The sequence below is a fragment of the Apodemus sylvaticus genome, chromosome 15 (assembly GCF_947179515.1).
Source record: "Apodemus sylvaticus chromosome 15, mApoSyl1.1, whole genome shotgun sequence".
Taxonomy (NCBI): domain Eukaryota; kingdom Metazoa; phylum Chordata; class Mammalia; order Rodentia; family Muridae; genus Apodemus; species Apodemus sylvaticus.
The window spans coordinates 9,964,480-9,977,352 of record NC_067486.1 but is presented as its reverse complement, the minus strand read 5'-3'; the positions used below and the strand labels follow the sequence as shown (position 1 = coordinate 9,977,352).

General features: G+C 37.7%; 1 protein-coding gene across 2 annotated transcripts in view; it reads right to left on the bottom strand.

The window, feature by feature from the left end:
* Grik1 (glutamate ionotropic receptor kainate type subunit 1) overlaps positions 1-12,873 on the bottom strand; it is a 425,830-nt gene that overhangs the window by 411,708 nt on the left and 1,249 nt on the right. The window lies entirely within an intron of this gene.

The following is a 12,873-nucleotide window of genomic DNA, read 5'->3' as shown; positions in this document are numbered from 1 at the left end:
TCATTGAAAGAAATCCAGGAGAATACAAAAGCCAACAAGGAGGAAATGCAAAAAACACTTAAAGAAATACAGGAGAACTTTGCTCAACAGGCTGAGGTCATGAAAGACGAAACACAAAAATCTCTTAAAGAAATACAGGAGAACTTTGGTCAACAGGCTGAGCTCATGAAAGAGAGAACACAAAAATCTCTTAAAGAATTACAGGAAAACACAAACATGCAAGTGAAGGAGCTAAGCAAAACCATCCAGGATCTAAAATCAGAAGTAGAAACAACTAAGAAAACTCAAAGGGAGACAACTTTGGAGATAGAAAGCCTTGGGAAGAAATCAGGGGACAGAGATACAAATATCAACAACAGAATACAAGAGATAGAAGAAAGAATCTCAGATGCTGAAGATTCCATAGAAACCATGGACTCAACAGTTAAAGAAAATGCAAAATGCAAAAAGCTTGTAACCCAAAATATCCAGGAAATCCAGGACACAATGAGAAGACCAAACCTAAGGATTATAGGCATAGAGGAGAGTGAAGATTTACAACTTAAAGGGCCAGCAAATATCTTCAATAAAATTATGGAAGAAAACTTCCCTAACCTAAAGAGAGAGATGCCCATGAATATACAAGAAGCCTACAGAACTCCAAACAGACTGGACCAGAACAGAAATACTTCCCGTCACATAATAATCAAAACACCAAATGTTCTAAACAAAGAAAGAATACTAAAGGCAGTAAGAGAAAAAGGCCAAGTAACATATAAAGGAAGACCTATCAGAATCACAGCAGACTTTTCACCTGAGACTATGAAGGCTAGAAGGTCCTGGGCAGATCTCATGCAGACTCTAAGAGAACACAAATGCCAACCAAAACTACTATATCCAGCAAAACTCTCAATCACCATAGATGGAGAAACTAAGATATTTCATGACAAAACCAAGTTTACCCAATATCTATCCACAAACCCGGCCCTAAAAAGGATAATAGGAGGACAACACCAATACAAGGAGGGAAACTTCACCCTGGAAAAAGCAAGATAGTAACCTTTCATCAAACCCAAAAGAAGTTAAGCATTCAAATTTAAAAAATAACGTCAAAAATGATAGGAAGTAACAATCACTATTCCTTAATATCTCTTAACATCAATGGACTTAATGCCCCAATAAAAAGACACAGACTAACTGAATGGATACGTAAACAGGACCCTACATTTTGCTGCTTACAGGAAACACACCTCAGGGTCAAAGACAAACACTACCTTAGAGTAAAAGGCTGGAAGACAATTTTACAAGCAAATGGTCTCAGGAAACAAGCTGGAGTAGCCATTTTAATATCAGATAAAATTGACTTTCAACCCAAAGTCATCAAAAGAGACCCTGAGGGTCACTTCTTGCTGGTCAAAGGAAAAATACAAAAAGAAGAACTGACAATCCTGAACATCTATGCCCCAAATGTAAGGGCACCCTCTTTTGTAAAAGAAACTTTATTAAAACTAAAAGCACACATTGCACCTAACACAATAATTGTGGGTGACTTCAACACTGCACTTTCCTCAATGGACCGATCAGGAAAACAGAAACTAAACAGGGACACAATGAAACTAATTGAAGCTTTGGACCAATTAGATTTAACAGATATATATAGAACATTCTATCCTAAAACAAAAGAATATACCTTTTTCTCAGCACCTCATGGTACCTTCTCCAAAATCGACCATATAATTGGTCACAAGACAGACCTCAACAAATATAAGAAGATCGAACTAATCCCATGCCTCCTATCTGATCACTATGGAGTAAAAGTGGTCTTCAATAGCAACAGAAACAACAGAAAGCCCACATACACGTGGAAACTGAACAATACTCTACTCAATGATACCTTGGTCAAGGAAGAAATAAAGAAAGAAATTAAAGACTTTTTAGAACACAATGAAAATGAAAACACAACATACCCAAATCTATGGGACACAATGAAAGCAGTGCTAAGAGGAAAACTCATAGCCCTGAGTGCCTCCAAAAAGAAAATGGAGAGAGCATACATTACCAGCTTAATGACACACCTGAAAGCCCTGGAACAAAAAGAAGCTATTTCGCCCAGGAGGAGTAGAAGGCAGGAAATCATCAAACTCAGGGCCGAAATCAATCAAGTAGAAACAAAGAGAACCATACAAAAAATCAACAATACCAGGAGCTGGTTCTTTGAGAAAATCAACAAGATAGATAAACCCTTAGCCAGAATGACCAAAGGGCACAGAGAAAGTATCCAAATTAACAAACTTAGAAATGAAAAGGGAGATATAACAACGGAAACTGAGGAAATCCAAAAAATCATCAGATCCTACTACAAGAGCCTATACTCAACACAACTGGAGAATCTGGAGGAAATGGACAATTTCCTTGACAGATACCAAATACCAAAATTAAATCAGGACCAACTAGACCATCTAAACAGTCCCATAATGCCTAAAGAAATAGAAGGAGTCATAGAAAGTCTTCCAACCAAAAAAAGCACAGGACCAGATGGCTTCAGTGCAGAATTCTACCAGACCTTCAAAGAAGAGTTAACACCAATACTCTTCAAACTATTCCACAAAATAGAAACAGAAGGAACACTACCCAATTCCTTCTACGAAGCCACAATTACGCTGATACCAAAGCCACACAAAGATCCAACAAAGAAAGAGAACTTCAGACCAATTTCCCTTATGAACATCGATGCAAAAATACTCAATAAAATTCTTGCCAACCGAATCCAAGAACACATCAAAACGATCATCCACCATGATCAAGTAGGCTTTATCCCAGGAATGCAGGGTTGGTTCAATATACGGAAATCCATCAATACAATCCACTACATAAACAAACTCAAAGAACAAAACCACATGGTCATTTCATTGGATGCTGAAAAAGCATTTGACAAAATTCAGCATCCCTTCATGCTTAAAGTCTTGGAGAGAACAGGAATTCAAGGCCCATACCTAAACATAGTAAAAGCAATATACAGCAAACCGGTAGCCAGCATCAAACTAAATGGAGAGAAACTTGAAGCAATCCCACTGAAATCAGGGACCAGACAAGGCTGCCCCCTTTCTCCTTATCTTTTCAATATTGTACTTGAGGTACTAGCTCGGGCAATTCGACAACATAAGGAGGTCAAAGGGATACAAATTGGAAAGGAAGAAGTCAAACTATCATTATTTGCAGACGACATGATCGTCTACCTAAGTGACCCAAAGAACTCCACTAGAGAGCTCCTACAGCTGATAAACAACTTCAGCAAAGTGGCAGGTTATAAAGTCAACTCAAGCAAATCAGTGGCCTTCCTATACTCAAAGGATAAGCAGGCTGAGAAAGAAATTAGGGAAATGACCCCCTTCACAATAGCCACAAACAGTATAAAGTATCTTGGGGTGACTCTTACCAAACATGTGAAAGATCTGTATGACAAGAACTTCAAGACTCTGAAGAAGGAAATGGAAGAAGACCTCAAAAAATGGGAAAACCTCCCATGCTCATGGATCGGCAGAATCAATATCGTTAAAATGGCCATTTTGCCTAAAGCACTATACAGATTCAATGCAATACCCATCAAAATCCCAACTCAATTCTTCACAGAGCTAGAAAGAGCAATTATCAAATTCATCTGGAACAACAAAAAGCCCAGGATAGCTAAAACTATTCTCAGCAACAAAAGGAAATCTGGGGGAATCAGTATCCCTGACCTCAAGCAATACTACAGAGCAATAGTGTTAAAAACTGCATGGTATTGGTACAGTGACAGACAGGAGGATCAATGGAACAGGATTGAAGATCCAGAAATGAACCCACACACCTATGGCCACTTGATCCTCGACAAAGAGGCTGAAAACATCCAATGGAAAAAAGATAGCCTTTTCAACAAATGGTGCTGGTTCAACTGGAGGTCAGCATGCAGAAGAATGCGAATTGATCCATCCTTGTCTCCTTGTACTAAGCTCAAATCCAAATGGATCAAGGACCTCCACATAAAGCCAGACACTCTGAAGCTAATAGAAAAAAAACTGGGGAAGACCCTTGAGGACATCGGTACAGGGAGAAAGTTTCTGAACAGAACACCAATAGCGTATGCTCTAAGAGCAAGAATTGACAAATGGGACCTCATAAAATTACAAAGTTTCTGTAAGGCAAAGGACACCATCAAGAGGACAAATCGGCAACCAACAAATTGGGAAAAGATCTTCACCAATCCTACATCAGATAGAGGGCTAATATCCAATATATATAAAGAACTCAAGAAGTTAGACTCCAGAAAACCAAACAACCCTATTAAAAAATGGGGTACAGAGTTAAACAAAGAATTCTCACCTGAAGAACTTCGGATGGCTGAGAAGCATCTTAAAAAATGCTCAACTTCATTAGTCATTAGGGAAATGCAAATCAAAACAACCCTAAGATTTCATCTTACACCAGTCAGAATGGCTAAGATTAAAAATTCAGGAGACAGCAGGTGTTGGAGAGGGTGTGGAGAAAGAGGAACACTCCTCCACTGCTGGTGGGGTTGCAAATTGGTACAACCACTCTGGAAATCAGTCTGGCGGTTCCTCCGAAAACTGGGCACCTTACTTCCAGAAGATCCTGCTATACCACTCCTGGGCATATACCCAGAAGACTCCCCACCATGTAATAAGGATACATGTTCTACTATGTTCATAGCAGCCCTATTTGTAATTGCCAGATGCTGGAAAGAACCCAGGTATCCCTCAACAGAAGAGTGGATGCAAAAAATGTGGTATATCTACACAATGGAGTACTATTCAGCCATTAGAAACAATGAATTCATGAAATTCTTAGGCAAATGGATGGAGCTAGAGAATATCATACTAAGTGAGGTAACCCAGACTCAAAAGGTGAATCATGGTATGCACTCACTAATAAGTGGATATTAACCTAGAAAACTGGAATACCCAAAACATAATCCACACATCAAATGAGGTACAAGAAGAAAGGAGGAGTGGCCCCTGGTTCTGGAAAGATTCAGTGAAACAGTATTCAGCAAAACCAGAACGGGGAAGTGGGAAGGGGTGGGTGGGAGGACAGGGGAAGAGAAGGGGGCTTGCGGGACTTTCGGGGAGTGGGGGGGCTAGAAAAGGGGAAATCATTTGAAATGTAAATAAATTATATCGAATAATAAAAAAAAAAAAGAGGACACAAAGTTGTATGTGAACTTGGGAGCAAATGAGGGTAAATATGATCAAAATATATAAAAAAAAAAAAAAAAAAAAAAAAAAACATATATAATACAGACTGCACACATATATTTATGAATATGAATATATGTACATATATGTAAACATATATTATGTATACATTGTATGTATGCACACACATACATGTATGTAACAAAAGAGACCAGGAATTTGAAAGATCAATGAGGGGCTTATGGGAGGGTTTAGAAGGAGTAAAAGAAAGAGGAAGTGATGTAATTATATATGAATTTCAAAAAATAGGAGAAATAATTTTAAAAAGAACAAATTGTATACCACTGAATGTGAAGTCATATACTTGGGTCTGTATTATTCTATCAATGTTTTCTATTTTAATGAATAATTCATTCAAAAGAACATATTTAGGGGCTTTTTCATTCTTTAAAGCTGTGTTATCATTGTCTTAGCCATTCTTTGCTGTTGAACATTTACAATGATTCATAAAGGGACTTGACAGTGCAGTGAGAAAGTACAAAAATAGCTTTATTGTCCAAATGTATCCTAAGAACTAAAGGAACACAAACTGTCCAGGATTAAAAAGGTAAAATGGCCTTTAAGCTTCAGTGATGGCCCTCTTCATCACTCCACTGGTCACATCCTTTATATTATAAACATATCAGGGCCATCCGAATGCAGCTCATGTTTATAGAGTCACAAGCTTTATAATCTAATGTTTAAAAAGTAGTTTAAAATTTTAAAAAAGTACTGAGGAAATAATTCAATTGTTAAAATGCTTCATAGATTCTATTGGTATATGTGTGTGTATACTATATATATTATTCTATATATATAGTATGGGTATATATGGGTATATATGTATGGAATGTACACACATATATAAGTATAGTATACATACTTATATATACTATATATAGTATTCTCTGCATATAGCATGGCTCTATATGTGGATATATATGGACATATACTATATATGGATATAAATATATATGCACATGCATGTGAATACACACACACACACACACACACATACACACACACATTCCTGCAAACACACAGCATTCTGGACCAAGGAAAGCAGAGACAATTGAATCCCCAATGTTTATTGGATACACAGCCTTCAGTTTGGAAATCATCTCATAAACCAAACAAAACTAATCATAAAAGAAGCGTGGTTGACACCTGAGTGATAATATCCAGTATAGTTGACCTCTGGCCTATACACTCACACACACACACACACACACACACACACAAAACACCTATGTGTATCTCTGTACATATTACACATAAGTACAGTAGAGTGACCCTTCAATGTTGCAATTAACTTCTCATTAAAAAAAACCTGATTTTCACCATCCGTTTCCAATTTGAATTATGAAATACTTTATCGGCTCTGGGAATTGAGTATTGATTTTTAAAGGCATATTTAAGCTGTTTTGCTAAGAAAGGAATTCTTGCAAACAGATTGTTGTAAGTTTCCTTTCAAGGACATCAGCACCTAACCATCTTTAACAGAGTATATTCCAATGCCTGAATCAATATTCATAGCTAAATTGCATTTAATTAAGTATGAAAAAAGCATGCAGTAGTTAAAACCAAGAAGTTAATTGTTGATTCTCCATAATCTATTTGCAGAATTCCAGGAAGACATATAGACATTTTTGTCTATAGTAGTTTTTATACAAAATTTATTTTGTTAATAACTTTCTAGCAGTAACTGCTATTGTTTTATTTTGAGGAGATCCTTAGAAAACACACTATTTAGCATACCATATAGAAAAGGCTATCTTTTTTGTATTTCTCTTAATCGATTTACTTACAAATCTTTATGTTCTGAGAGGAGGTAATTCCAGAAGCTTCTGGTTTCAATGTATTTTACTTCTTAATAAGGTTTTAATTTATCTAAACATTGAATAAATAGCCCACAGAATTCCCATATACAGCAATGTCTCACATACACCAATATACTCAATGACTCCTGTCATCTATATCATGAGTTACTGTGGCATATTTGTCAAAATTAAAGAGCCATTATAAGTGATTATAAATAATAAGTGTTGATTTTTATGCAAAGTGCTTACATTTTTACCTCACATCATTTTTTGTTCTGGGAGCTTATACGGACGCCAGTTCACACGTTTTTTTTCTCATTGTGTCTCAGTGGGCATGTCTGTGGTGTGACTGTTCTGTGCGTTCCATGGCCCTGGCGCTCCTCATCAGTGTTGGTAGTCTATTTTGAAGGAAGACCTTCTTTTGGAACTTGTGGGCTCTTTTATCGTCTTCGGAAGGAGGACTGGGTAGTCAAAGCTTCTTTTCTACCACACTAACTATAAAATCCTTATCAAGCACTTGCTGCTACGGACTGTAATGACCCTCACCCCTTGCTTCCGCACCTTCTCCCGCCTTGGGAACCATGACGCTTTGCCCCATTCAGTGCAGATGACTGTCATCCCTGGTTCTAGAACCATCCTTTGCTCGGAGGACTCCTGAGTGCCAATTGTAGCTTCTGGGACACCATTGTGACAGACCATCCCAGTTGTCCAAGCTAGAAAGTCCATGTGTATGTATTACAAGCCCTGTGTGGACTGAGTTTTAATCAGCCATTAAATAAAATGGATGTTCTGCCTTAACATCGACTGTTCTGGAATTTGTTCGGTATACTAAATAATTCACTTTAATCCATTCTCGTTTGCATTGTTAAATGAAAATAGTAAGTTATAATGACATTCTGTTCTCCAAATTAGTAACAATTAATCATCCAATTTCAAAAAAATAAAGCAAACTGAGTTTGATCCCCAGAACCCATGTGACTGAAGGGGAGATGCATGCATGACACCCAAGAATGCTACCCTACTTCAGTAAGTAAATATATAAGTTGAAAAGTAAACTATCTGATTTTAGTCATAAACAACAATGAATGCTAATCTCTAAATCTCCCTTAGAGTCTCTCTAAAAAATGCATCATAAAAAGAGTACAGAGAATGAATTGGTCAATGTTTCTTCTACCATATTCTAGATTCATAAGTTTGGTGAAACATTGATACTCATGATTCAATGAGAACCTTCTGACGGTAAAATTGGGGTTGATTCAGGTTTAAACAGAAGAAAAGTGGTTTTGTGATTTTTATTTCTCTGAAAGATTTCGATGTATTTTAATGTACAAATTTATATATTTGTAATATGCAAATAGACTTCATGATTCCTTAAGCAAGGGTACATTCACACACTAGATCAGAGAAAGAGATTATTCTAGATTACAGACCTTCTGTCTTGTTCACTTATACAGAAAGTGAGGGCATGTCTTCATTGAGTTTCACAACCTCATATGTAATGTTCAGAGGTTACTGCGATTTGCCTTTACTTCAAATCTGCATGTCTGTAATTAGTCTTCAGGTGGTAGTCCTCCAGTTTTAAAATGACAGTCTGATATGTGAATATCCTTCTTCTTGGATTTCTTCATCACTTTGTCTTCTAATACAAATAGATTTTACAAACTTTTGGGATATTGGTCATATTCTTGGTGTTATAGGAATAAGAATATGGAAAATGGGAAAGACTGCAGGAAAGCTACCACTGTCTCTGATACTCATGTTCAGATCCACTTCAATCAGCTATGCAATGAGCTAAAAATAACTTTTTCTATGCGTAGGTATGCATTTCCTCTCCAACTTGATTACATTTGGTGAATGTTTCCTAAAAGGAATGTGTTTCCTTGCTGCAAACAACATCGAATGTAAGCCCTATTCATCCTCCCTCATCTCCAAACAACTCACTGAAACAGTCCATACCTCCTTCATTTGATTACAGCATGGTATATGCAGGTGTGTACAAGCATACACAGACCCATAAATATCACACCAGAGTTTAATGCAAGATACTTTCAATGACAGAAGGGTCACCTTCCTGGTCAAACATTTCTAACAATTAGAGGTATAATTTAGTGAGAGTCACCAAACCACAGTGTTTCTCAATGAAAACAAGAGATCACAAACTACAGAAAAGAAGCCAAAATTGAGAGGAACATGGTATGAACATCAGGCTTAAGAGGTCAACTTGATACACCAAATGCTACAGAGAGAAGAGTAAGGCAAATGTTCTATTGATTTCAGGAGCGTGTTAGATCTAGCTAGGAACCCCATTGGTTTTTGTTTCTTTGTTTGTTTGTTTGTTTGTTTGTTTGTTGCACTGAAATATACCTTCAGGATTCTTTCCAGGGCTAGCTGGGGATTTCACCTTAGTGTGAGGGCCAACATACTTCGCAAAGTGCCAGAGTCTCTGGAAGTGTGAATCTGTTTAACCCAAGCAAGTCTTCTAACACAGAAACAATTCTACTCTAGGTTTCTTTTCCAAGTTTGGCAGCATGAACTGCTTGTGCTTTATGTGTTTGCACGTCTTACTGAGATCCTTCTCATCGACAAAATAAAGGACATCATTGGCAGTACTTAAGGTGAAAATTCTACAAAATAAAGTTTGAAAGTTTTAAAAACTTTAATAAAATCTAAAATAATAGCAGATATTAAATTACCACAATATAAGCTTCAAGGGCTATGTATGCCTATCCTTTTTGCTTATGGTTGTGTCACAGTTGAGAATAATTCATTGGATACGTATGTTGCATGAAGAATATTAACTCAAAAGAATCAAGGGCTTAAGGCATAGAGACACATGGTTTTATTTATCTCTATCATTTGACTGCCTCCCCCAAATAAGGATACTTCTAAATATCTAGTATTTGTACTGAACTTCACAGCATCAAAAATACATAGGCAATACAAACCCAAGTGACAACTTTGGGTATTGTCCTGATAAGGTCTTTTTTTTTTTTTAAATGATGCTACAAACATAAAGTAATCAATCAATATTAAATAAATTGGACCTCTTAGAAAGGATACAGGATTTCCGCTATAAATTGCAGCTTCTTCATATAAATATGCACATTTCTCTCTTCATGTGGGATATTTAACCACCTGGCTTGCCGTGTAACATAACTGCTTTGCTGTAAGCTGCAAAATTGGCATTTGACCGTCTTGTATGAGATACGAGGAGCAGATGCCAATACTGATATTTCCAGGTGAGGGATTTAGACTCGGAAGTACTGAATGTTTTAGCAAAACAAAGCACATTAAAATTTAAGCCTGGGATCATAAAGAAAATGTCAGTAATAAAATTAAGTTAAAAGCACACAACAACAATAATGCACCTCACACCCAGCTACTCCTTAAAGACCCCTCATATGCTTTTTCATGCTCTGTCCCTATTAATTTTATTTATGGGACACCAAGGGTCCTGTTAGTTTTAACTTGACTTCTCAAATACAATCACAAAAGCCTGCTGAGAGTGGCTAACTCTCCCTGAGACACACACCCTGTAAGAGACGGGAGATCCGAGAGTAAGCACGTTCCACCAAGTCCTGTTTCAGAAGCTTGGCCACCCTTGGTCGCATGCTTCTTTAATACGTTCATGACTATTGAAACAATGGGCTAAACATATCAGTAAATGAAGCTTCCGGCTATTAACAGAAAGGACTCGTCTCCTTTATGCACGCGTGCGCGCACACACACACACACACACACACACGGGGCATTTCTATTTCTCCACTAAGAGCAGTATACTACATTTGTATATTTTAGAGGGTGCCAATGATGATGAGGCTCATAGGTTCACTAAACATATATGATGGCTAACTGCTTTCCTATATATATCGGCATACACAAAACAGCTGAACCAACTCCAGCAAGCACAGGCATTTCGGTGTCATTTCCCGTTTCTCCGCTGTCAGATGCCAGAATAGTTCTTCGATGTAGTAGTGACATTTAGGGTACCCCACTCTACAGGATTCCCTTTGTGGTTTTCCAGCTTTATATAAGATTATTACCGATACAATCATATTCCAAGACATATTCGCCAAGCACACATGCTAGGACCCAACATGTATTCACATTCAGTCACTTCTAAGACCCCGTGTGTGAAATTTATTCTGGAGTTGCACTTTTCTCAGTTGTTAAAGTTTAAGGAGACACTCCAAGAAAGCTACAAAGCACCATTTGGCTACCTTTTCCATACACAGGCAATTAGAAGTGCCTGGTTTTTATCTTGAACTTTAAGATATTTCAAGTTATTGAGCAAGCATGTGTGTTGATAATCCAGTCCCTGTTTGTTGGTTGACTGGGAACTTGGCAGATTGTTAAGAAGAGAAACAAGAGATGAATACAAATACACACAATTCTATTTTTCCTTCTCACACATGGAGTTTTGTTTAGCTCCCCATTCCTTTGATATTTTGCATTCAATCCTGCGCTTGACTGACAGGAAAGTCAACTGTAAAAGGCAGGTTCCCTCTGAGATAACGCTGGTTTCCATGGTGCTGAAGTCTTTCATTCAAAAGCTATGTGTGGGTCCTTACACACAGACTGTTAGTGCTCACACTAACAACAGGTCACACGGGGCTGTAGAAGGGAGACTTATGTGCTGCCTATAAGCTCCAGCTGTGTGCCGCATGTAAGCATCAGCATGTGCAATGTTTCCTCATGCACTGTAGTTTGTATTTAAAGGGAAGAAATTTGATAATTTTGTGGCAAATACCTTAAGGTCAGTGGGGGATGTTGGCTGTTTCAATTTTGAAAACAACTTTCAAACGGCTAATTGTGATTGCTTAGGATGTGGCAAGGCCGTTTCTAACCCAAGGTTGACATTTTCAAGACATACAATGCAAAAGCAAAACACCTATCAAGTCGATAACCACTGGAAATTGTTACATATTTTCATTACTTGGTGTTCTTCACATTCTTGTTTAGCTAAACTGAGCACATTTGACATCATCCGAAGTCCAGTCTTGAATTTATCTTGGGCAAAGATTGTTTTAGTTTTACTCAATTGTGATTCTTTAAAAACTGTTTGGAAAGCTATCCCTATAGAGTCTGCACTATCTACTAAACACATATTTTCCTCCATAGTCTAGATGAAACATGTAAAGTTAGTATTTGGGATTTTTCCCTTCCTAGAGAAAATGCCTTTCAAAAAGTAAGTTTAATTTTTGGAGGGGAGAAGACATATTCAGTGCAAAAGTAAATAAGCAAGCTGTAGGTTCAGAATTTTTCTGAGGGTCTCACTAGCTGAAGATCTGTATTAGTGTAGTCACAGAGGGACCTGGACAGATTAGGAGCCTCACTATGAATTGCTCTGCAAGGGGCCAGCAAACTCAGTCAGGGCTGCTCAGTCAATTCTTAGAAAGAGTATAGGTTGGAAACCTCGAAGTCCCGGGCTTCATTTTGTTTTCGAAGTGAGAGATGGGAGAAGCTGAGAGTCCTGTCAGCAGTCAACACGTCACGTCACCTACGGCTCTCCCTGAGACCATCTATAATAATAAATGCCTTAGAGGTCCCTCCGAAAATTAAAATACAGAACCCACAGTTAGCTTAAAAGGAAAAAGTTCAGAGGTTTGTCAGTGCCCAAAGCTTAGACCTCCACTGACCAAATCTTGGTAATAAGGCTGTACAGGAGACCACAATGACCATTCTGTTAGTAATGCTGGCCTTTGGTTCTGTTTGTGACACCCCAGGGCTTCTGTCTTTAGTATTCTGGTAGTTGCCTTTTGATCTGTTTGGAGATCAAACCTCTCCTGGAAGTTGTCTGGTTTGGGGATTAGAAGACACTGAGTGGTAAGCAGGTTAGTAAG